Here is a 22737-nt window from a genome sequence, read left to right as displayed (position 1 = left end):
ATACTCTTTCCTACATTGTAGGAATATAGGTCTTATTTCTCCGTCCACTTATCCCTGATAGAATCCTAGTAGGCATGGGAAGTCAGCTTGTTAGAGACAGGCAAGTGTGAAATTTCATGCTTTCACGTGTTGTTTGACACAATGACTGTAACAATGTGCTCAAAGGTCTTAACTTCACTTGTAAAGATGGTACAGGACCTGGTAGCATTTCATTCTGTTGCACATAAAGTTGCTATGTATTGAAAAAGCTCAGATGCTTAACAATATGCATCTTTACTAATCAGGGTGAGAAGGCACTGTGTTGCTGTTTTTATAGCGATTTTCCTATTTTAGTTGGCTGAAAAAGGTTGATGACAATATAAAATTTTTGTCTTAGTTTCCTCATTCCTGACCCTTTGCCTAAACTAGCAGACTATCCATAGGGTATTTGTGGGTTATTTCCATTGGCACTTGAGTTGCCAATTTTCCAGGAAAAAAATACATAAGTAAGGTGACATCCCTGATTCATCACTACCATGCCATCACCCTCACTGAAAGGTCTCCAGTTTATCTCCCTTCATTCTAAATAAAGCTTCTTTTTGCATTTGGTTTTGTATAATGTCCATTGCTTTTTGTTCGTTTGTTTGTTTGTTTTTAACCAGTCCTAAATAGGAATACGGAAGTGCCCTAGCACTGTGGTCTAGTAACCACAAGGTTGGCAGTTCAAACGTAGCAGCCCCTTTGCTGGAGAATGATGAGGCTGTCTGCTTTTGTCAAGATTTACAATGTCGGAAATATAGGGATGCTGTATGAATCAGAATTGACTAGATGACAGAGGGCTTGGTTTTTAGTGGGACACACAGGAAGATATATACCTACCCCATTGTTTCTGGAACCCCATCCATCTCACTGCCACTGGATCATTGCCAACCATAGGACAGAGTAGAATTGCCCCTGAGAATTTCTGGAGACCATACTGCTGAATGGGGATAGAAAACCTCTCTTCTTCTCTCAGAGTGCTGACCTCGAGTTTAACAGCCCAGCAGTAACCCCTATGCCACTAGGGCTCCTTCCATGGACATTACATAATGTCATTTCACATGTTTTTAAATGCCAATTTCAAGTTTTTATAGTATATAGTAATACAATTGATTGTATCTTTCTCTTGTGAAATGTAGATAAAATTGAATATTGTATTTTCAATTATTTAATTAGGACAGACTAAAATTACCCCTCAGGGTTTTTAAAGCTTTAGTCTTCATAGAATAAATGTGCAACATTGGTCTCCCATGGATCAGTTGAGTAGTTCAAACCTTTCGATTGGCATGCACATGCTTAACCTCTGCACCACCAGGGCTTCTGAATATTGTCCATATAAGTTCATATTATGTGCAATGAAAATTAGTTTTATTTAACTCCATTTTAATATCGGTGACTCATAGCTGATATAGTTAATTACTGTGTTCTTTCAAGCCATGATTCCTTATAAGATCTATTAGAATTGTTAACTTTATACATCATTCGCGCTAGTCCCAATTTGGAGGACATTTTCTACTGTACTACTAGCCAGGAACAGTGTGGGATTCAAACCTGAATTTAGTAGAGTGTGTGAACGGGCCACACCCTTTATTTTCTTGGGTGCTTCTTTGACTTTACCTTAGTAAAGGGTGTGACTCAAGTCACTTTTTTGCAGGGTGTACAGTTTCTAACACACACACATCAGCTCACCTGGAAAGCCATAGCTCTATATCTTGACTGATCTTTGGTATAACAAGAAGACCTGCTGTGACTTTCAAGCATTTTTTTACTTTGGGCTCTGGCATTTGGTCCTTCTTTACCTGACCGTATCTAGGACTGAACAGCATGACACCTTTCCTTAAAAGTTCCTGATGTTTGGAAATTTCTATGGGACATTGCAGGGAATCACAGAACATAAGGGACTATAAACAAAGGAGGAGAGGATTGGAAAGAATGGAGCAGAATGGCATTTTGTAAGAGTTAAACATTTGGGCGATCTTTAATCTCCAACTCTTTGGGAGAGTCTGACATTCATTCTTCTAAAAGAAATTGTTACCCTCATGTCTTACTGAGCTGATTAAAACTTCTAATAAAATATTAAATGTGAATTACAGTAGATATCTTTGCCTTGTCCCTAAAATTTGAATGAAAAATAATGATATTTCATAATCTTTCTTGATTACATATGGAGTTAGTTGTTCATATTTCATAAATTATCTCTATAAGGATGAAGATACCCTCTTTTGCTGAGTGTTATGTTATGTTATTCATTATATCAGCAACATATGCTGGTTATGGTTAAATGATATATCTATTAAAATAATCATATGATTGCAATTTTGTATAGTGAGTTCATTTACATGGTGAATTACATTAACTGATATTGAATATTAAGCTAACTTTCCTTATGGGGTGGGGATTCACTTGATGAATATACAGTATTCTTATTATTCTGTAGATGGTTTAGTTTGAGTTCATAAAAATCTTTGTACATTTATTTTCCCAATTGTGCACATAAATTATATTCATTAGGAGTATTTTCTTTATCATATGTTTTTCTGTGATTGAATTAGGGTAAGGCTGGATCAGAATAAATTGAAAATATTTTCTTCTCCTAAATTCTGTGGAGTTGTTTCTGTAGAATTGATATTATATTTTAGGGATATATGCTATAACTCACAAATAATTATAAACTCAAATTAATTCTAGGTCTGGAGTTTCCTTTGTAAGAAAGTTTTAAATTGCATCTTAAATTTCTTTAATATATATTAGTCTACAAAAGATATCTATTTCTGTGATGCTTTGTTTACATTTCACTTGTTTTCAAAATTATTGTCATAAATTGTCCATTATAATATCTTACCTTTATAAAATAAATACAATGTCTAGAGAAGTCTCCTCTTTCATTCCCAATATTGAAAAGTTGCATGCTTTCTTTCTCCAGGGTGTACTGGGGAGAGCAGGAAAAAGAAACAATAGGCTCCCTTTAATTTATAACCTTTATTATTTTCTCTAATTTGGCTTGAATTTACTAGTTTATGTGGTTGATTGATACATAAAATAAGATTATTAAGTCAATATTTTAAAAAATTCTAGTATAAGTTAACTTCCACATAATCTCTTTCCATTGTCATCCCACACATTTCTATCTGTATTCAAAATTATTCATTATTTATTTTTGAACTGGAGGTTGGTTATTGAACATGTTAACTAGTATCCAAATATTTTAAGTTTTTATGTTTTAAACATATCTGACATTAACTTGCATATTTTATGGTCTGGAAGCAATTTTCAAATAATTTCAGTTATTTAATTTTACGAAGGCATTTTCCCTTTCCAAACTATAGTTTATTTGTTAAATGTTACATGTGAATTGAAGCAAACATAAAATGTTGAGTTATATGTATTTGGTTAAATGTGATTATTTATTTAGGTAGATAAAAATTATCTTTCTAGGTTTGTTTGTTTGTTTGTTTAAACATCTATTGAAGATAACTAAGTTTCACCTGGCACAAGCGGGTGTATCTTTTTTTTGAGGATGTATTTTAAATGGCCAAATATGCATGAAAAATTGGACATCGAATATGGAAGACCAGAGAAGAATCCATGCATTTGAATTGTGGTTCTGGATAAGACTACTGAAAGTGCCAAGAGGACCTACAAATCTGTCTTGGGAGAAGGATGACCAGGGTGCTCCTTAAAGGTAAGTGTCGCAGGAGTCCTTCATCAAGCTTGAGAAAAATAGAGGGCCAAGGGTTCATGGGAAAGGGAGAGTGGGGAGGGAGGGAAAAAATGAGGAGCTGATATCAAGGGCTCAAGCAGAAAGCAAATGTTCTGGGATTGATGATGGCAACCTATGTACAAAGCACTTGGCACAATGGATGTATGTATGGATTATGATAAGAGTTGTACGAGCCCCCAATAAAAATTTTTTTTTAAATCAATGGCCAAATAAAAAGAAGTCAATGTCAAGGAGATGGGTTGAACCAGTGGCTGAGCACTTTGCGTCAGAACGATTCTGAACGTGCCGGGCTGGGAAGTGCTTAGTACTGTCCTGCAGAGGGTCCCTGTCTGTGGGAACTGACTCAACTGGCACCTAACAACAACATTAAAAAAAATATTGAAATATATATTTCTGGAACTTCAATTTACTATCTTAGAGATTACAGGATTAACTGTATAAACCTTCGGGATGATTAAATTATATTAATATATTAATCTAATATTATGTAATGCTTTACTTGATAGCTAGTAATATTTTACTATAAAGCATATATTACATGACAGGAAAATATCTACTTTGACTTCCTTTTATTTGGTATTAGCATGTCATGTTTTTGTCCTTTAAAGTAATTTCTTGCATTTCTTCTTTTTTGGTTTTGTAAGTATTAATTATTATTAACAGTGTTCCCCTTTGTACATGCACAGGTTTGTTTAAGGGAAATATAATTAAACATGCCTTTCCTATCAATACTTGGATATGAACAAGTTGCTTTCGTCGTGTACTTCTCTTAGGGAGACTTCAAGGGAGAACAAAAAAGTCCAATCAAAACTGACTTTTCAAGGGAACTGCTCTGTGTTTTTATATTCCAAAGGAGTAATACTGATAGATTATTTTGTACACCCACAAGGTCATATTATAAAGAATTTTAAGAAAATTGAAAATGGTACTGGTGTCAAAAAGGGCAGCCAAATTATGCCGGAGTCTTTTCTTGTTTTCTTTTCTTTTTAATCACAACAAAGCACCTGGCCATTCTTTGAATGCCCCCAGCAGGGGACTACAGTAAAGGCACCCAGACACCTTAACCTATGCACCCTACATTTCTAATAGCACCACTCCAGACAACATTCTATTTCATTCCCCAACCTCAAAGAACATTGAAAGGCAACATGACAGAGCTCCTGGGTGATTATGAATTGCTGTTTTAACATCAAAGAGCCAATCATACTTTGGGTTGTGTTAAAGATATAAAAACACCACTGACGGAATCATACAGACCGAGGTACATGACAGAAGAAGCCCCCGTGGTGCAGAGCATCAGCCATTTTGAACTACCAGGCAAACTATGGGAGAAAGAGGAAAAGTTTCTCTATTTATACAGATTTCTAGTCTTGGAGGACATCCCAGGGAACATGGCTGTGGGGTAACCAGCACAGGAAGACAGCTTCAACAAAGACCAAAAACATCCCAGAAAGAGAATTCCCACACTCCTTATGTATTAGTCTGGGTATTTTAGATAAACAAATCCACAGAGACTCATGTATAAGACAGAGCTTTACTTAAAGGTTAAGTGCACATCAAGAAATCACCTCAACCCAGTGCGGCCCAAGCCTACAGTCCAACATTAACTCATTAACACGTCCAACACCAATCCACAGAGTCCTGCTCCATCTCACAAAACACATGCAATGATGCCGACTGCAGGAGGAAAGCCAGGTCAGTGAATGTGTAATCCATTTGAGTGCTGGCAGGAGTCTTCACATGGCTGCTCCAGCACCCAGGGCCGCATCAGGGTAGGTCCATGTGGCTTCTCCTCAAGGATATCTCACAGGAAGTGAGCTTTGCCAGCTGAAGCAGGAACTGGCTAAGGCAGCTGCACCCTGTTCCGACCATCAGAAAGCAAGAGACCTGAGAACTAGAAAGGCGAGGCTCACTGAGCCATTTATCTCTCCACCCTTCAATTAACCCCACATGTGTTGCTAACTCACATTAGAAAAACAGTGTAATACCTAAATATTCCAAGTTTTCTCGAAGCTGTTTGTGGAAAGGGACAGAGCATTGCAAAGGGGTCGAGGCATTGCAGCTGCCTAGTGGAGTTGGGCAACTTGTTCTTGCTGGTTGCCCACCAGGTACCACCTTCTGTTTCCTCTTCACCCTTGACCGGCAGCCTCAGTTACAGCTAGATACCTCCCCTCCCCTGAACACATGCCCATCTGCAACTTCCTAGAGCCCTGCACAGATGACAGGCTGAGCTGCCCGGCCAGAACATCACATCCAAACAGTGCTTCCCTCTTTATTTGTTTTTTCCCTCTCTCCTGGTTACTTCCGCCTCCCACAAGCCCCGATTCTGCAGACCTGTGCTTCCATCTCACTGAGTAAATCCGGAACCTATCAATGCAGCTACAGAAAAATGCGTTTTCACGTAGCCATGATTCTTGTCCCTCTCTGCATTCTTCATATTCCCAGTAACACAGGCCCTGCCAGTGCAAGTTGCCATAGCAACAGAAATTCATAACCCCGCGCAAGGCCCTGCTTTTGTCTTATTTTCTTTGCCTTTCTCTTTTATCCTACTTTATAAAATCTTGCCTTTTATTCTTCTCTGCCTCTTTTCTGTTCTTGGTCCCCTCATTTTCCTTTAATTCTACTTCTAAATATATATCCTTGTTTTCTTCAATGCATACACCTTCCCCTCTCCCCATCCACGATCACTAACTACTCTTTCCCCTTTCCTTGTGAAATGTATTTTTACTATACATATTGATTTCTACTACTCTTAAGCATGGTGGGTTATTCCCTGAGCTTCTAACTGCAAAGTGAAGAATTCAACAGCAATAGTTTCTCCCAAGAAGAAAGATGAGGTCTTCTATTTTTGGAACTCCTGACAGACAGTTCTACTGCGCCCTATAGGGTGGCTATGAGTCGGAATGGACTCAATGAAAAGGGGACTGGCAGATATTTAATAAATACATTTTTAAATTCTTTTTATAAATCTCTTGGTGCATTCAGAAGGCTCCTTGCTTTTATTCCCCTCCCCACCTCCTTCCTGCCCTTACTTCCAGCCACTCTTGTGACATTGAGAACCCTTTGTTGCTTTCTCACCAGGATCCCAGGATGGCACAGTCCAAATGTGCATATTGCCATAGCAACAGAATTTAACACACCCCTTTCTCTTCTCTTTGTTCTTTGTCTCTCCTACCTTCTTTCTTCTTCTTCTTCTTCTTCTTCTTCTTCTTCTTCTTCTTCTTCTTCTTCTTCTTCTTCTTCTTCTTCTTCTTCTCTTTTCCTTTGCTTCTTCCCATTTTTTTTCTCTTTCTTCAAATCTTTCCTAAACATTCAATTATATACATATGGAAAAATACTTTTTTTCTTGTTTGGTTGCTTGCTTAAACTTTTCTCTTTCCCCACCAGCTACCTGCTTCTGTTCCCTCTCTCCATCTCCTCCTGAAAGTTATTTTCTCTATTAATTTTTACTACCCTCTTCAGGTATGAAAATGCACTACCTTCCAGTCGAGTCATCATAGTGACCCCATAGGGCAGGTAAAATTGCCTCAGTGAATGTCTGAGGCTGCAACTCTATATCAGAATAGAAAGACCCCCCTTTCTCCCATGGAGCAGCTGGTGTTTTCGAACTACTGACTTTGTGGTTCAAAGTCCAAATAGTAAATATTATGCTAACAGGGCTCCTTCTTAATTATTTCCACATTTTTATAAAAATCTTGATCTGATCGTACCATGCTACCCCCCACCCCCTTTCCTTTCAGACCTCTTCTTTCCCCACCCACTTTTTCTCCTCTATTTTAAGCAGCACTTATTGGTTGCTACTGTCAGGCTTTGTGACTTTCTTGTAGGGAGCCAGTGCCTCTGCACTCCAGAGTACTTACCCACTGTTGAAAACACTCAGCCGCTCACTCATTCCTATTCCTAATTATCTCTCACCTACCACCTGCAGCTTCTACTTTTACCATCTTCAATGGGCCTGTGTGCGTGGTGGACCTCATTAAATGCTGGGCTCAGGGGTACCCATCACCTGCTTTGTACACGGATGCCTGCTGAGGCCCTGTATCCCCCCCCCCACTGGCCTCACATCCCTCCTGCAGCCTCCATGTCACTCACCACTGTGGGGCCCCTTTCAAGCGGCGCTTTCATCGTTACCCTCTAGTCCTTGTTTCCTGTGGGAGCGCAGTCATCAGATCAAAGCCACCAGTTGCTCTGAGGGTAAACAGAGTCCAAAAATATTCTTGGATTCCGTGGGTTTGCATCAACTTGACAGGCCTGAGTTCATCCTATGTTTGTTTGCTTGTTGGCTATGTCCAACAAACACATCCCCTCTCAGACATTTTCTAGCTTTCTTGATTCTCCATATTCCTTTCTCTACTTCTTCCCATGTGCAAGACTCCCTTGAGCCCTGCCCAGCCCCTACCAAACAGTTCGTCCTATCTATTTATCCTTTTCTCCTTCCATCCATCTCTTTGTACAGCATTTCCCCTCTTCTTTTTAGCAATGTCTTGGTTTAATTGGTTTCATTAATTCTACCACTTAAATCCTTATATTCTTGTTTCATAGTTTGCTTACAGTTTTCCCTTTCCCTAACCAGTATCTCTTGCTGTACTTTCTCTTCTTTTCATTTTAAAATACTTCTCACAAGACCTATTATTTTTTACTACCATCTTATCCTTCACATCATGTTTATAAACATCTATTTCCTTCATAGAATTCTTATTTCTTTTTCCTTCTCTGCATTTTTTTTACTTCTTTCTCTCTTCCCAAAGTATTCATTTACTGGCTCATTCTAACCCACTCCCATATCAGCCAATAGAGCTAAGCACACTCACATGACCCAGCAGAGAACACTCAACCACTAACTGCATGATGGTGCCACAAAAACGGACTTCAGTCCCAAAGTGCACATAAAAATATCAAGAAAAACATCAAAAACCACTGAAATCACCCAAATCCATGGACAACCCTGAAATGAAGGTTCTGCAATTACTAGATAGAATTAAAAAAAAAAAAGATGTTTAGGTGCTTTCAACAAATAGAGGGAAAATCCCTTAGAAAAATAGCACAAGTTAAAAATCTAGAGCTAGCTTCTCAACTTTTGGGCTAAAATCAAGTGTAAAAATCTAAAAATTCCACACCAAGTGGAATTCCAGTGTATAAAAAAATAAGACAAAAAATTAGATAACACAGTACAATATCTGAGTGAAAGAGTGGGGGGAAAGCAAACACAAATTAATGAGCACAAAGGCAATTCTTCTGAACATATCAGATGAAAGAAACAAGCAATGGGTGGAGGTGGGGGCAAGGGGGCAAGGAAGCAAGAGAAACTAAAGAATATATGAAAAGGAAGTGTGATGTAATCAATGGGATCAATGTCGATCTCACGGAAATTCTGTAAACAGAAGGAAGCACACAGAGAATATAGCACAACACACCACGGAAGAGAACTACCCTTTCATCATAAAGAAAGAGGAAAAACCTGTTCAAGGATAAGAAAGTAAACTGACCAAGATAATCACTGAGAGACAAACAACACAACAGGACGTAGTCAAACTCTTCACTTTTAAGCAAAAGGAGAGAAATCTGCATGCCTCTGAGTAATTTAAAAAAATAAATAAGTCACCCACAAAGGAAAACCAATAAAAATAAACTCAAACGTCTCAGCAGAAACAATTCAAAAAGAAGAAAATGGGCAAGAAGACATAAATTTCTGAAGACAAAGGGGGAGATCCTATGTCCACAAAAGGTATCATTTAAATATGTAGGAAAATCCAGATAAGGAAAACTTAAATCAATTAAAAAGAGAAAAAAAAAGACCAACATCACCAAAAATACCAACGGAAAAACTATGAACAGACTAAACAGTAGAAAAATTACTAGATCATCAAGTAGGGAAATAGCAGTCTGAAATCAGTACAATGAAAATGAGACTATAACCACATATAAATAGAGCAGGAACAAAAACATCAATGAAACCACACACACGCAAACCCATAGCACAATGACAACAATTAACCCACACCTCACAATCATTACATTGAAAGCCAGCAAATTACACACACTAATCAAGAGACAAAGGAGCAGACTGGATTCATCACTCTGCTATATTAACATGCTCCTCACGAGAAACACCTTGATTTCAAGGGCATGAATCAACTGATGACCAAGGGATGGAGCAAGCTTTACTAAGGCAATGCCAGATAGTAATGTTTATATTTGTAAAATTGACTTCAAGGCTTCATGAGACATGAAAAATGATACATAATGACCAATAGAATGAAGCAAGAAACAAAATCATTTTAAATATTTTTAAATTATTGAAACAAATGAGACTATAAAGAAAACATTTAAGACAACACAAAGTCAGCTATCAAAGGACAATATACAGCAATCAATTTATCCATGAAAAAAGAGTTTAAATCCAAATCAACACTTTAATACATCATCTTCAACAATTAGACCAAACCCACAAGATAAAACTTCAACAAATGGGAGGGAAAAATTCATAATGATTAGGGCAGAAATAGGTGAATTGGAAAACATACAACTTGGAAAGTATCAACAAGACAAAAACTTGGTTCTTTCATATAAATAACAAAATCAGCAACACACTGGTAAACATAAAAAGAAAAAAAGAGAGAAGGTGTCAATATCTAGAATCAGAGCTGAAAGAGATGACATCATAATAAATCCAGATTTTTAAAAAATGCACCTCAAAGAAAGATTGCACTCCAACAAGATTGAAAATCTAGAAGAAATGGACAAATTTACATAAACATAGTATCTCTCCAAATTAATGAAAATGTCTATAGAAAAGCTCAGCAGGCCCATACAAAAGAAAAAATAAAACAAATCATCATAATACTGCCAACGAAGAAATGCTGAGACCCAGATGAATTCATCTGGGGATACTGCCAAGTATCTAGAGAAGAGATGTGAGAAATTCTAAGCGTCCATTCCAAAAAATAACAAAAGACAGTAAATTTCTGAATTCATTTTATGAAGTAAATATAGCTTTGACCTAAAAATGAGACAAATACACCAAACGGAAGGAAAACTACAGACCAACATCCCTCATGAACATAGGCACAACAAACCCTTAATAATCATAGCCATTGAATCCCAAAAACATATCAAAAAATTGTCTAAGATCAAGTGAGATTCATATCAGGTATGCAAGATAGTTCAAATCTAGAAAAAAACAGTGCAATCCCCCACATAAACCAGGTATTGATCATATCAATAGATGCAGAAAAGACATTCAACAGTATTCAATGTCCACTGGGATACAAAGGTGTTTCTTCTGCACAAAAAAGTCCATTGACATAAAATTAATGCCCACCACCAGACTCAACAGGGGAAAATGGAAAACATTTCCACTGTGAACAGAAAACAAAGATGCCCTTCATCATCACAAGTATTCAGCATTGTGCTGGGAAAGTTAGCCAGAACTATTGTACAACAGCAAGAAATCAAAGGAATCCACCTGGGCAAAGAAATGAAACTCTCATTATTGATGAATCACGTTTTTATATGTAGAAAACCCAAATACTCGACAAAATAATTGTAGGAACTGATTGAGAAACTTGGTAATGTGGTAGGAAACAAGATGATTAAGTAGAAATCAGCAAGATTCCTGTAAACCAGTGAGGAGCACTCTGACACAGACATCAAGAAGTGAATATTATTTTCAATAGCGGCAAAAGATTAAATACGTATGAATAAGCCTAACCCAAAACCAAAATACGTGTACAAGGAAAACTACATATCACTATTACAAGAAAGGAAAAGAAACGCAAACCACTGGAAGAACATCTCATGTTCATGGATATGAAGGATCATTCTTCTTCTACATGTTTACAGATTTCTATGGTGGGTCTGTAGCACAGAAAATCCTGGTGGACAGGGATTAGTGGTGTTACCAGGTGCCATGATGTGGGTTCTGACCCATCACCCTCTATATGCAGTGTAAGGAAACATTGCATGGTACTGTGCTAGTCTCACAATTGTTCCGGTGCTTGAGCCCATTGTTGTGGCCACTGCATCAGTCCATCTCCTTGAGGGCCATTCCCCTTTTCACTGTCACCTCAGTTCACCAACCACCAAGGACTCATCTTTCCTGATAACCTATCCAAAGACTATAAGATGACATCTTGCCATTCTTACCTCTAAGGAGTATCTGGCCATACTTTTTCCAAGACAGATCCGTTTGTTCTTTTAGCAGTCGATGGTACTATCAATAGTCTTCTTCAGAACCACAAGGCAAAGGCATCGATCCTCCTTTGGTCTTCTTTTGTGAATATCATCTTTCAAACGCATAGGAGGCGATGGTAAATATCACGGTTTGAGTCAGGTGCACCTTAGTCCTCAAAGTAACATCCTTGATTTTCAATACTCTAACGTGGTTTTGTATAGCATATTTACGCAATGCAATATGGTATTTGATCTCTTGTGCTTCCATGAGTATTGATTGCATTTGGAAGGAAATACATCTAGGAAAAATAACTGGAATTAGATCCTAAAACATTTTCTGTCTCTTCTAAGTAAGTTAGCTATTATTCTAAAGAGTTGGGAAAGCAACTTGTAAATGCTACCAGTAAACTTATTCTGGGATGATTTGGAAAAGTTAATCTGAGTCTGACAATCACTTCAGAAAGTTTCAAGCAAAATATTTACCCATGGCATGCTTTTCTTTTATATGAAATACCTATATAAAAAATACCTTTCTGTTCTTTCCATTGTTGGACGTTATGATTGTTTTTAATTGTTTCTCGTATGTGGGTTCTCAACAAGTATAAAAGCAAACACTGATTTTAGCTGTTGATCAACATCTAGAGTAAACTTATGTCTAATTAGTAAATGTGAATTTAAAATCTGTTCCATCTCTTTTTGCTATAAACCCGAGTACCAATGACTTTCTAATTTTCCTATACTGCATCCATTTTCAAGCTGAGGAATTGGAGTGGAGAAACACGATGGTTGGGGGTACTCAACTGAGCACTTAACAGGTGGCAAGCTTGGATATTTGAGAGTGATCGTTCATGAGGCAGAATTATGCGTGCTTGCTCTCAGCACTGCTTTTTAAGGCAGAGGTACTGCTTCCTAGCAAAGAGAGTCTCCTGAGAGCAGGCCTTCCTTTTCAACAACAGGGAGATATTTTTCCTCTGAGAAAAAGAGAAATGCAAACATTTCTCACTCGAGAATTAGGGAAATTTCCCTCAGAGCACCACCAGATCATGAAAATCTGTCCTTTTTAATAAATTTTTTAAAGACTTTCATCTTAATTGTATGCTTGAGTTCATGTTGCGTGACATTATATTTGGGGGATAAGAAAACACCAAAATATACTATCACTGTCGTTTCTTTGTATTATTAATTTGTGGGATATACGCTATCAATTTAACATGTCTGAGATTAGTTAAACCAGAATGAATGCAGTTACTTCAGGTTTTCAAAAGTTGCATTCATGTAACCGGCATTCTTTCAGGGTATCCTCACTTACAACAAACACAGCGTCACTAATGCTGACAAATCTCCTATGCTGAAAAATGGTGCAAGCATAAGCCAGGCTCCAATCATTATAAAAAGATTTTAACCATGAAACTATATTTTCAGATGCTGTATTTCATAGGCGGCATGGTTTGAGATTTTAACCTATTTGTCAAGAAACAAATTAGCCTATCACAATTTCATGAAGGCAGTCGAAAGACAGAGTATCTGAACGAAGGCAGCAGCCAGAGTATCGCTCATCTTCGCATCAATTCTCCGTGTCACAATTCCCACAGGTCATATGATACCTGTACACACAGCATCTGCATTATACAAGGCTGCATTCCACCAACTGTACACACAGCGTCTGCATTATACAAGGCTGCATTCCACCAACTGCGATGCAGACTTGTTTTTTCTCTGAACCTTTGATTATCTTTCCACTGTATGCTTCTTGCTAAAAGAGAGAAAACACAAAAATACCAATAGTTATATCTGACATAGCCACATGCTAGTTTATAAATTCCAGATTCTACAAAATGTACTATGAATTTTGTGAACTATGTTATACCCTGGTGACATAATGGAAAAACCCTGGTGGTGTTATGGGTTGAGATGTAGGCTGCTCACGGCAAAAGCAGCAGTTAGAAGCCATCAGCCACTCTGCAGGAGAACGATGAAGCTTCTACTCCAGTCAAAATTTACACTCTCAGAAATTCACAGAGGCAGTTCTATTCTGCCTGATTTTGTTGCTATTTGATAGAATAAACTCAATGGCAGTGAGTTTGAGGTTTCTTTTGGTGTCATTAATTTTAAATCTTTTTTATACCTAAAATGACATAGTATATACATACACTCACAAATTCATATCTGCTTTACACATAGTAGCAAATAGATGAGAACAGCTCAAGTATCCAACAACAAATGAATGGATAAGCAAATTGTAGGACATACTTACAATGGGTAACTATTAGCCATAAAGAACAGTGATTGGTCGGCAACACATATCACATGGAGGGACTTGGAAGTCATAAGCTAAGTCAAATACATCAAGCATAAAAGGACAAATATATTATCACTCATATAAAAAATATAGAGATATATATCAATGTTCACTAGCAGTTACCATGGAGAAAATAAAGTATACTTTAACTTATAAAGACTTATTTATGGTGATGAATAGTTCTCGAGACTTCACACCTCACCACTGTCTGTAAATGTGTCGCACTGTGGTGGCTTACGTGTGGCTGTGATGCTGGAAGGTATGCCACTGATTTCTGAAATACCAGCATAGTCATCCAACACGAAGCGCTTTCAGTCGAGCTTCCAGATTAGGAACAGACTACAAAGAAGGAATCAGCTGTCCACCTCAGAGGAAGCAGCCACTAAAAAGTGGGTGCACAGCACTTAAGCATTGCTACATACTGAAGGCCTAATGAACAGAAGCAGGCTGTTGCCAGAGACAGTCCCAGAGGATGGGCCGGCCCCTCATGTTGTAATACACTTGGAATGTGACTGAGGAGGACCTAAAATCGACCGGGGTAAAGTGATGGGAGCAAAACCTGTGGAAGTAAAGCCTGGGGGGTCTTTTGCTGATGGGGCAGAACTCCACATGAGAAGACACTGCTGCAATAGTCTACAAAATACTGTAACTTGGAATGTACACAGTGGGAATCTAGGAAAATAACACGTTGTACAAAATTAAATGGAATGTATAAAGATCAATATTGTAAGCATTAGTGAGCTAAAAGGAACTGCTATTGGCCCTTTAAAATTAGACAATATGGTTTACTATTGCTTGTCAATGTTGTTGCATTCATTGTCAAAAACATTTCAAGATCTATCTTAAAGTGTAATGCTATCTATGACAGGATTATAGCTATAAACTTTCAAGTAACTCCAGTGACTACAATGATTATGCAATTTTATGAACCAGCCATTAATAATAGTGATGAAGAAATTGAAGAATTCTATAAAGGTTTTCAGCTGGAAATTGATCAAACATGCAATCAAGATGCATCGATAATTATTGGCAACTGGAAAATATGGTCTTGGTGATAGAAATTGTGTTAGGTCAGGTTGTCTAGAGAGACAAATCCAGTGACACCCATATAGGCATGTGAAAGAAATTTATATCAACATATAATCTTACATGACAAAAGCATCCCCGCCCTGTCCAACTCAAGTACACAAATCTGATAGAAGTCAGGGCCTCTTCAGGTACATGTATCTGCAAGCTGATGGCATATTGAGCTGATGTGCTGGAAGATCACATGGTAATGGTGAAGGAGAGGCATAAATTCCAAAATGTGGGGAAACATGGCAGGATTCAGACAACTGTCCGTGTTAGGTAGGTGGCCCGCAAGGGAGGCAGAGTTCCATTAGGCAGGAAGATAGCCGGCCAGAAAAGACAGAATTCCCAGAATCCCTCACACTCATACAAGAGGCAAAACACATAAGTAGGTGTCCTCCAGCTATAATTTGATTGTCAAGTTTGACTACACCCCTAATCATTGGTATTTAATTGACATAAAATCATACAACTACCAAAGAAATGAAGCCGGAGATAATTTGATAAAATGGTGTTTGTGGTAGTTATGTAATCTGCTTTTAATTTGAAAGGACTGAGAGTGAATGAGTGGACTCTAGCCTGTCAATCAGGTTATAGCTTGATGACCTCATTTGCAGGCGCTATAGAGATAAATAGCTCGCTGGGTGGAACATATGTTTACTCCCTGGGAGGCATTGCAGCTGACAAGACCCATGGAACTACACTTGGGCCCTAAGTTGGAGGAACCATGGGGAGACCATGGCCAACATTGGGATGCTAACGATGCCTCTGGACCTACAAGACTTCCCACCCGCTGGCCTGTGATCTTCCTGCATTGGTGTCATTGCATGTGTTTCATGAGTCTGAAGAGGAATTAATAGATTGGTATCTGACATAGAAGCCAATATCAGATTGATGGACTTGCTGTGGTCAGGGCTGGGATGTTTTCTCAATATACAGTTGCTCTTTTATATAAAACTCTTTTTTATACACATATGAATGTCTATGGATTTATTTCTCAAGTCTACCCACACTAACACAGTATTAGGCCAAAAGGGCTTATTCAGAAAAAAAAATATCTTTTTGTCAACAACACAAAGAGAAACTCTACACACGTGCTTTTCCAGATGGAACATGGAGAAATAAACTTGATTACATCTATGGGAAGAGACAAAAGAAGGGAAAAGGCTGTGGGATCACATTAAGAACACCATTCATAATGAGAGCAAAGCCGTTAAAGAGATCGAACCCCAAAAATCTAGCAGGGTGGCTGCTAGAAAAGAATCTGCAACTTGTTCTTAATCATAGAGTGGCTAAAGCAAATGGAAGAAATGATGAAGTCCAAGAATTTAGCACAAAATTTCAAAGGGCAGCTTGAAAAGGCAAAGTAAAATATTATAATGAAATGTGCAAAGACCTAGAATTAGGAAACCGGAAAGGAGGAACACATTTAGCATATGTTAAGTGGGAAAACTCAAGAAAAAAATCAAGCCCGAAGTTGCTATATTTAAAGATTATATGGGAAAATTATTGAATGAGGTAAAAAGATGGAAAGAATACATAGAGAAATTGTAGCCCCCCAAAAGCTAGTTGACATTCCACTATTTCAGGAGGTGGCATATGAGCAGCAGCCAATACTACTGAAGCAGGTGCTCAACCTATGCTGCAAATACTAGCCAAACAACAAGTCTCCAGCCATTAATGGAATACCAAGTGAAATGTTTAATCAAGATGATGAAATACTGGGACACTTACTTCTTCTATGCCAGGCTATTTGAGGACTACAGTGGCTAACTAGTCCACACAGCTGTACAGATGGCTCAGTTCAACTCAGTTTCGTGGAACAGTTAAGATACTGAAGGTCCTCCTACTCACATGAGCTGCCAGTCCAAGTTCAAGTAAGCAGACAGCAGAGTCGAGTCTGCCCTCACGCAAGACAGGAAGAGTTGGCCGTCAGGCAGCAGGCAGCTGGGTGCTGCAGCAACAGTCAATAACATGTGAGCATACCAAGCTCCAGCGATAGAAGCACTTCAGCACAATCCACCAATGTCTGGGTTCTTAAAAACTTGGAGTTAAACAAGTGGCTATCGACAAGGGAAGCAACAAAGCCTCCATGGAAGAAACACACCAGCCTGTGTTATCACATGGTGTCGATGGTAACAGGTATCAGGCATCAGAAGACCCAAACCAAACAAATATACCTATGCCAAAATGGAGGTTGAAGTGGAGACCCAAAGCCCATCTTTAGCCAATTGGACATTCCTCACAGAAAGGTTACAAGGAAAGAATGAGGAGGTCAGGATGCAGCACAGCACTGACAGAACACATACATTCCTCTAGTTCTTTAATGCTTCCTCCCTCCCTCCCCCACTGTCATGACCCTAGTTCTACCTTACAGATCCAGCTAGACTGGAACAAGTACACTAGTACAGATATGAGATCAGGACACATGGAATATTGGATAGATACACCCCTCAGGAACAGTAATGAGAGTAGCAATACCATGAGGGTAGGGGGATGATGGGGAGAAATGGGGAACCAACTATAATGATAGACATATATCCCCACCCCTACCCCAGGTGGATAAACAACAGAAATGTGGGTGAAGGGAGATAGTGGATGGTGTAAGATATGAAAATAATAATAATTTATCCTTTATCAAGGTTTCACAAGGGTGAGAGGGTGATGGAGGGATGGGGAATAAAGGAGCTGATATCAAAGGCTCAAGCAGAAAGACAATGTTTTGAAAATGATGGCATCATATGTAGAAATATGTTTGATACATATGATTTATGGATTGTTATAAGAGCTGCAAGAGCCCTCGATGAAATGATTTATTAATAAAAATGTAAGACATTGAACAAAGATGACCAAATAAGAATTAATAAATGCAAATTAAAAAATATGCTGGAGAAGAATACTGAAAGTATCCTGGTCTGCAAAAGGGGCAAACAAATCTGTCTTGGAGGTTGTATAGCCAGAGTGCTCCTTTGAGGTACAGATGGTGAGTTAGACTGGGGAAACTAGGGAAGCAAATCCACAGAAACTCATATATAGAGAGTTTTACAAAGGATAAGTGTACATTCAGAGAGCATCCAACCCTGTCCAGTCTAAGCCCATAAGTCCGACTTAGCCCATAGGTCCAACACCAATCTACAAAGTCCACCTCCATCTCACAAAACACACAGTATGATGCCAACTTCAGGAGGAAAGCCAACTCAGTGAGTGTGTAAGCATCTCAGCGCTGGCTGCTCCAGCACCCAGAGCTGCATCAGGGTAGGTCCAAGTGGCTTCTCCTCGGAATGTCTTGCAGGAAGTGAGTCTTACCAGCTGAAGCAGGGAACTGTCTAAGGCAGCCACACCCTGGTCTGACCATTACAAAGCAAGAGACTTGCGAACTAGAAAGGTGAGGTTCACCAAGCCTTTTATCTCTCTGCCCTTCAATTCATCCCACATGTGTTGATCAGGCAGGTTGGCAGAATAAAGCTAACTATCACAGTTGGAGAGACTTTAATCTTTTATAGTTTTGACAAGAAATCAGGAGAGATGTGTCCCTGGAGAAGGCCATGATGCTTGGTAAAGTACAGGGCAGAAGAAGAAAAAGGCTCTGACACCATGTCTGCAACAATGGGCTCAAGCACAGGAACAGCTGTAAGGATGGTCCAGGTCCGGACAGTGTGTAGTTCTGTCTTGCATAGGGTCACTACTGGTTGGAACCTACTAAATGAAGCCAAACAATAACCAAGACAACAGAGTTTACACCTAAGGATAGCACAGCTGGGTCATTCAAGTTCTGTCTCTTTTCTTTTTTGCAAAGCACCATACTGTTTTAAATGTACATTATACCATTTTACATTCCAACCAGCAATGGATAAGGGTTTCTATTCCCTGATAGGTTTCCAAATATATATTGTTAAAGGCAGCCTTATGAACCTACAATTTACGGACCACCACTACTGACCGACCAAACTTCCTAAAGCCTACTGTCATAAAAATTCACGGAAAATACAATGGTTCCAAAAACCTAACTGGGGATTACCCTGCAATATAACCTCAAGACATTATCATTATTACTGCCATATTATTATGTGAAGATATTTTAGTGTGTATGAAAATTTTCTTTTTATGTTTTTATGCACAGAAATGCTCACTCTATATATATCTATATGTATAGATATATATATAATAAGACATGCATCTCTCTAATGACCTTAGAGATGACCAATACCTAATTGCTTTTACTTACTGTGTTAGGAAGGTTTCTCTAGAGAAACAAAACCAGGCCACTTAGGATCATATAAATAAAAGGATAGGTTTATATAGTAAGGAACTATATAATAACAACTAATTAGTCCACACAGCAGTGCAGAGGGCTCAGACAGCTCACTTTCATGGAACAGTTAATATACTGAAGGTCCTTCCAACTGACACCAGCTGCTGGTCCACGGTCATAGACAACCTCTGGTGGTCCTTCAAAACTAGCATTGAGGAAAAGGCATTGGCCATATCAATAGCTGCTTACCAAGTACCAGGAGAAGTATTCATTTGCTCAAGCAATTAAAACACATCTGGAATAGCAGCTGTAATTGGAGTCACCACCTGGTTAAGTTTCAGATAATCCACTGTCATTCTCCAAGATCCATCTGGTTTTTGCACAAGACAAATAGGTGACTTAAGCGGGGATGTGGTAGGAATCAGCACCCCTACATCTTTCAAGTCTTTGATGGTGGCACTGATCTCTGCCATCCCTCCAGGCATTCAGTACTGCTTTTAGTTTACTATTTTCCTAGGCAATGTCAGTTCTAATGGTGTCCACTTGGCCTTTCCTACCATGATAGCCCTTATTCCACATTTCAGGGATCCAATATGGGGGTCCTGCCAGTTACTAAGTATGTCTATTCCAATGATGCATTCTGGAGCTGGGGAAATAATGACAGAATGGGTTTGGAGACACTGTGAGACATACCTGAGCTAAAACTCCATTAAAAGTCTAGCCTCCGTGTGCCCTACTCTGATTGGTGGGCCTCCCAAACATTTTGGAGCTCCTAGAGTTAGTGTCAGTTCAGAGCCAGTGTCCAGTAAAACACCCCCCCACACACACACCCCCCAAATTGATGATTTCCTTTCCCCTAAGGCACAGTCACTCTCATAAAAGGCTGTAGATCCCTTTGGGGAAGGCTAACCGTATAAACCTTTGGCAATGTAGTAGGTTCCTTCTGCAAAGGGACCCAACCTTCACCTCATTCAAGTGACTGCGGGTCTGTGAATTGCCTCCAGTCTGGGAATTGATTGAGGAGTCGTGGCTCTCTATTCTGGTGATTTGAGTTAGACTGCTGTTCAGCTAGCCTAGCATTCTTCAGCTTGTATAGATCAAATAACTATTTAGTAGGTTTCACATGTATTTCACTCCTGGGGACACTGTGGCTAAGTAGTCAATGTCCTAAGTCCACATGAGACCGGTTGTTACTATGTGATATAGTAAACGTTTATTGTGCCAACATAGCCAACGAGCATTGGACCAGTGTGCGGCTGCCTCTCTTGTTCTGTGCCTCAATTTGCAAGCTACACTACTTGTGGGACACCTAACCTGTGAACTATGTCACTGTAATTTGAAGTTCCTTCAAGACCTGTTTTGCCACACTATTGGAATTCACATCTCTTGAGCTGGGGACTGTCTGACCATGTCTTCTGGCTGACTGTTGGTGACCTGCCTTGCTGTTTGCTGGCTGTGCCCGCATTGCCTGAATTGCTCTATAGAGGACTACCCTGTGACCCTCAAGACTTGAAGGACTGGCAGTGAGTTGCACTGAGCCATTTGCCCTGCTTTATAATTTAATTAACTCTTTATCTCTTATGTTATCGCTCTATATATCTATATAAATATACAGATATGATTATTAAGGCTCTGGCTTTGTTTCTCTAGAGAAGCCTGTCTTACACACTATGCAAAGTTTGTTGCCCTTTAAGATGACCAGGCCCACCACTTCTCTGCTGAGTCAGTGCTGACACCTTCTCCCGAGCACCACACGCCCCAATCAGCCCCATGGTAGGCTTCAGTTAGGGCAGTTCCCAGTGCTATTCATGGTGCACATCAAATAGCAACCACAGGAGTCTTCAGAGATGCTGGGGTGCCTTTACCCACTTGGTCCTTGTGGTTTTGGTGTCCTAGGGGTGCTCCTTTTATGGGTCTATGGGATTATTCAGAGAGATCCATTCTAACATACCAATGCCCCTAAACTTTTGGATGCCTTCTGCAGTACAGCAAGGTAGGTCAGGTGCCTCAAGTTGGTCTTATCTAGGCCTTCTGGCAGATCATGCTTCATTGAGCCAACCAAATAAGCTATCCAGTCCTCTCTTAATCTCGCGAGCTGAGACAGTGAAAGAAGGATGTCTCTCGGCTTAGGGGCCCCATATCAAGGAACTCAGACTGGTCTAATCTTACATTCCTGGCACCAGTGTCCCACACCCTTGGCAACTATCCCCATGCATATTCACCAGGCTTCTGTTTGTATGTATCAGACAACTCCAGCAGGTCTTTAAGAGGATAATGTACTCCTTATTGAATCATCATTGGTACCTCACCTGTAGGAACATTCCGAGACTTAATACTAGTTCCAGGTCCTCAGGAAATAATGGGTGGTGGAAGTGTTTCAGAGGCTCTCAGCAACATCTTGTAAGGAAACTCTCCCAGGCAAATCTCCAGAAGCAGCCCCATGTGGCCTTTTAGCATGAAACATTTGCTAACTCTGATGAAATGTGAGCTGTTTTACTTATATCCAATTAATCCCCTCAGGTGTGCGTGGGTGACTCTATTGACTGGGGTAGCTCAATAGATGCCACGGGCTCAATATCCTCCTCTTCCTGATCATCAGCCCTTATGTCCCCATCCATGTTTCAGGGTCCCATGGCCTTCTGATGAATGCCCTTACTTTAATATCAGACACTGTTCTAGGCCTGCAATCCAGCTGATGCTGTAATTCAGCTCCTCGTATGATGAGATGCTGGATTTGGTTCTCAGATATATCAGCACTATTATTGCAGGAGAGAAGATTCTCTTTCCTAGCACGTGCAGAAGCTGTGGGTCTTTTATTGGGCACTGAAATGTGCTTCTGAGATTCTGAGATCGTCTCTTTCCTCTGTCACCTTTTCTATTGAAAGAGGGACCAGCCCACCCACCTTCCAACACTTCTCATCCTGACAAAATTGTTGGAAGATATCAAGCTCACTATCTTTCAGAGGCTCTCCTCTTATGAGAGTTGCATCTCCTGATGTGGATATCATGGACTTTAACTTTGCCACTTTCCACCATGGACTTCCACCACCATGTCTAGTAAGAGTGGCAGACTTAGCCATGCATTTAGGGGTTGAGGCAACATTCTCGGTACTGTTAGGTGTGTTTGGCTGGAGAATCAATTCAGGAAACTCATGTTTATGACCTTGTTTCTCTAAACCCACTCCTGGTACCAAATGTGTTAGAGTA

The sequence above is a fragment of the Tenrec ecaudatus genome, chromosome 11 (genome assembly GCF_050624435.1).
Source record: "Tenrec ecaudatus isolate mTenEca1 chromosome 11, mTenEca1.hap1, whole genome shotgun sequence".
In the NCBI taxonomy this organism is placed as follows: domain Eukaryota; kingdom Metazoa; phylum Chordata; class Mammalia; order Afrosoricida; family Tenrecidae; genus Tenrec; species Tenrec ecaudatus.
Note: the sequence above shows the minus strand (reverse complement) of the source record.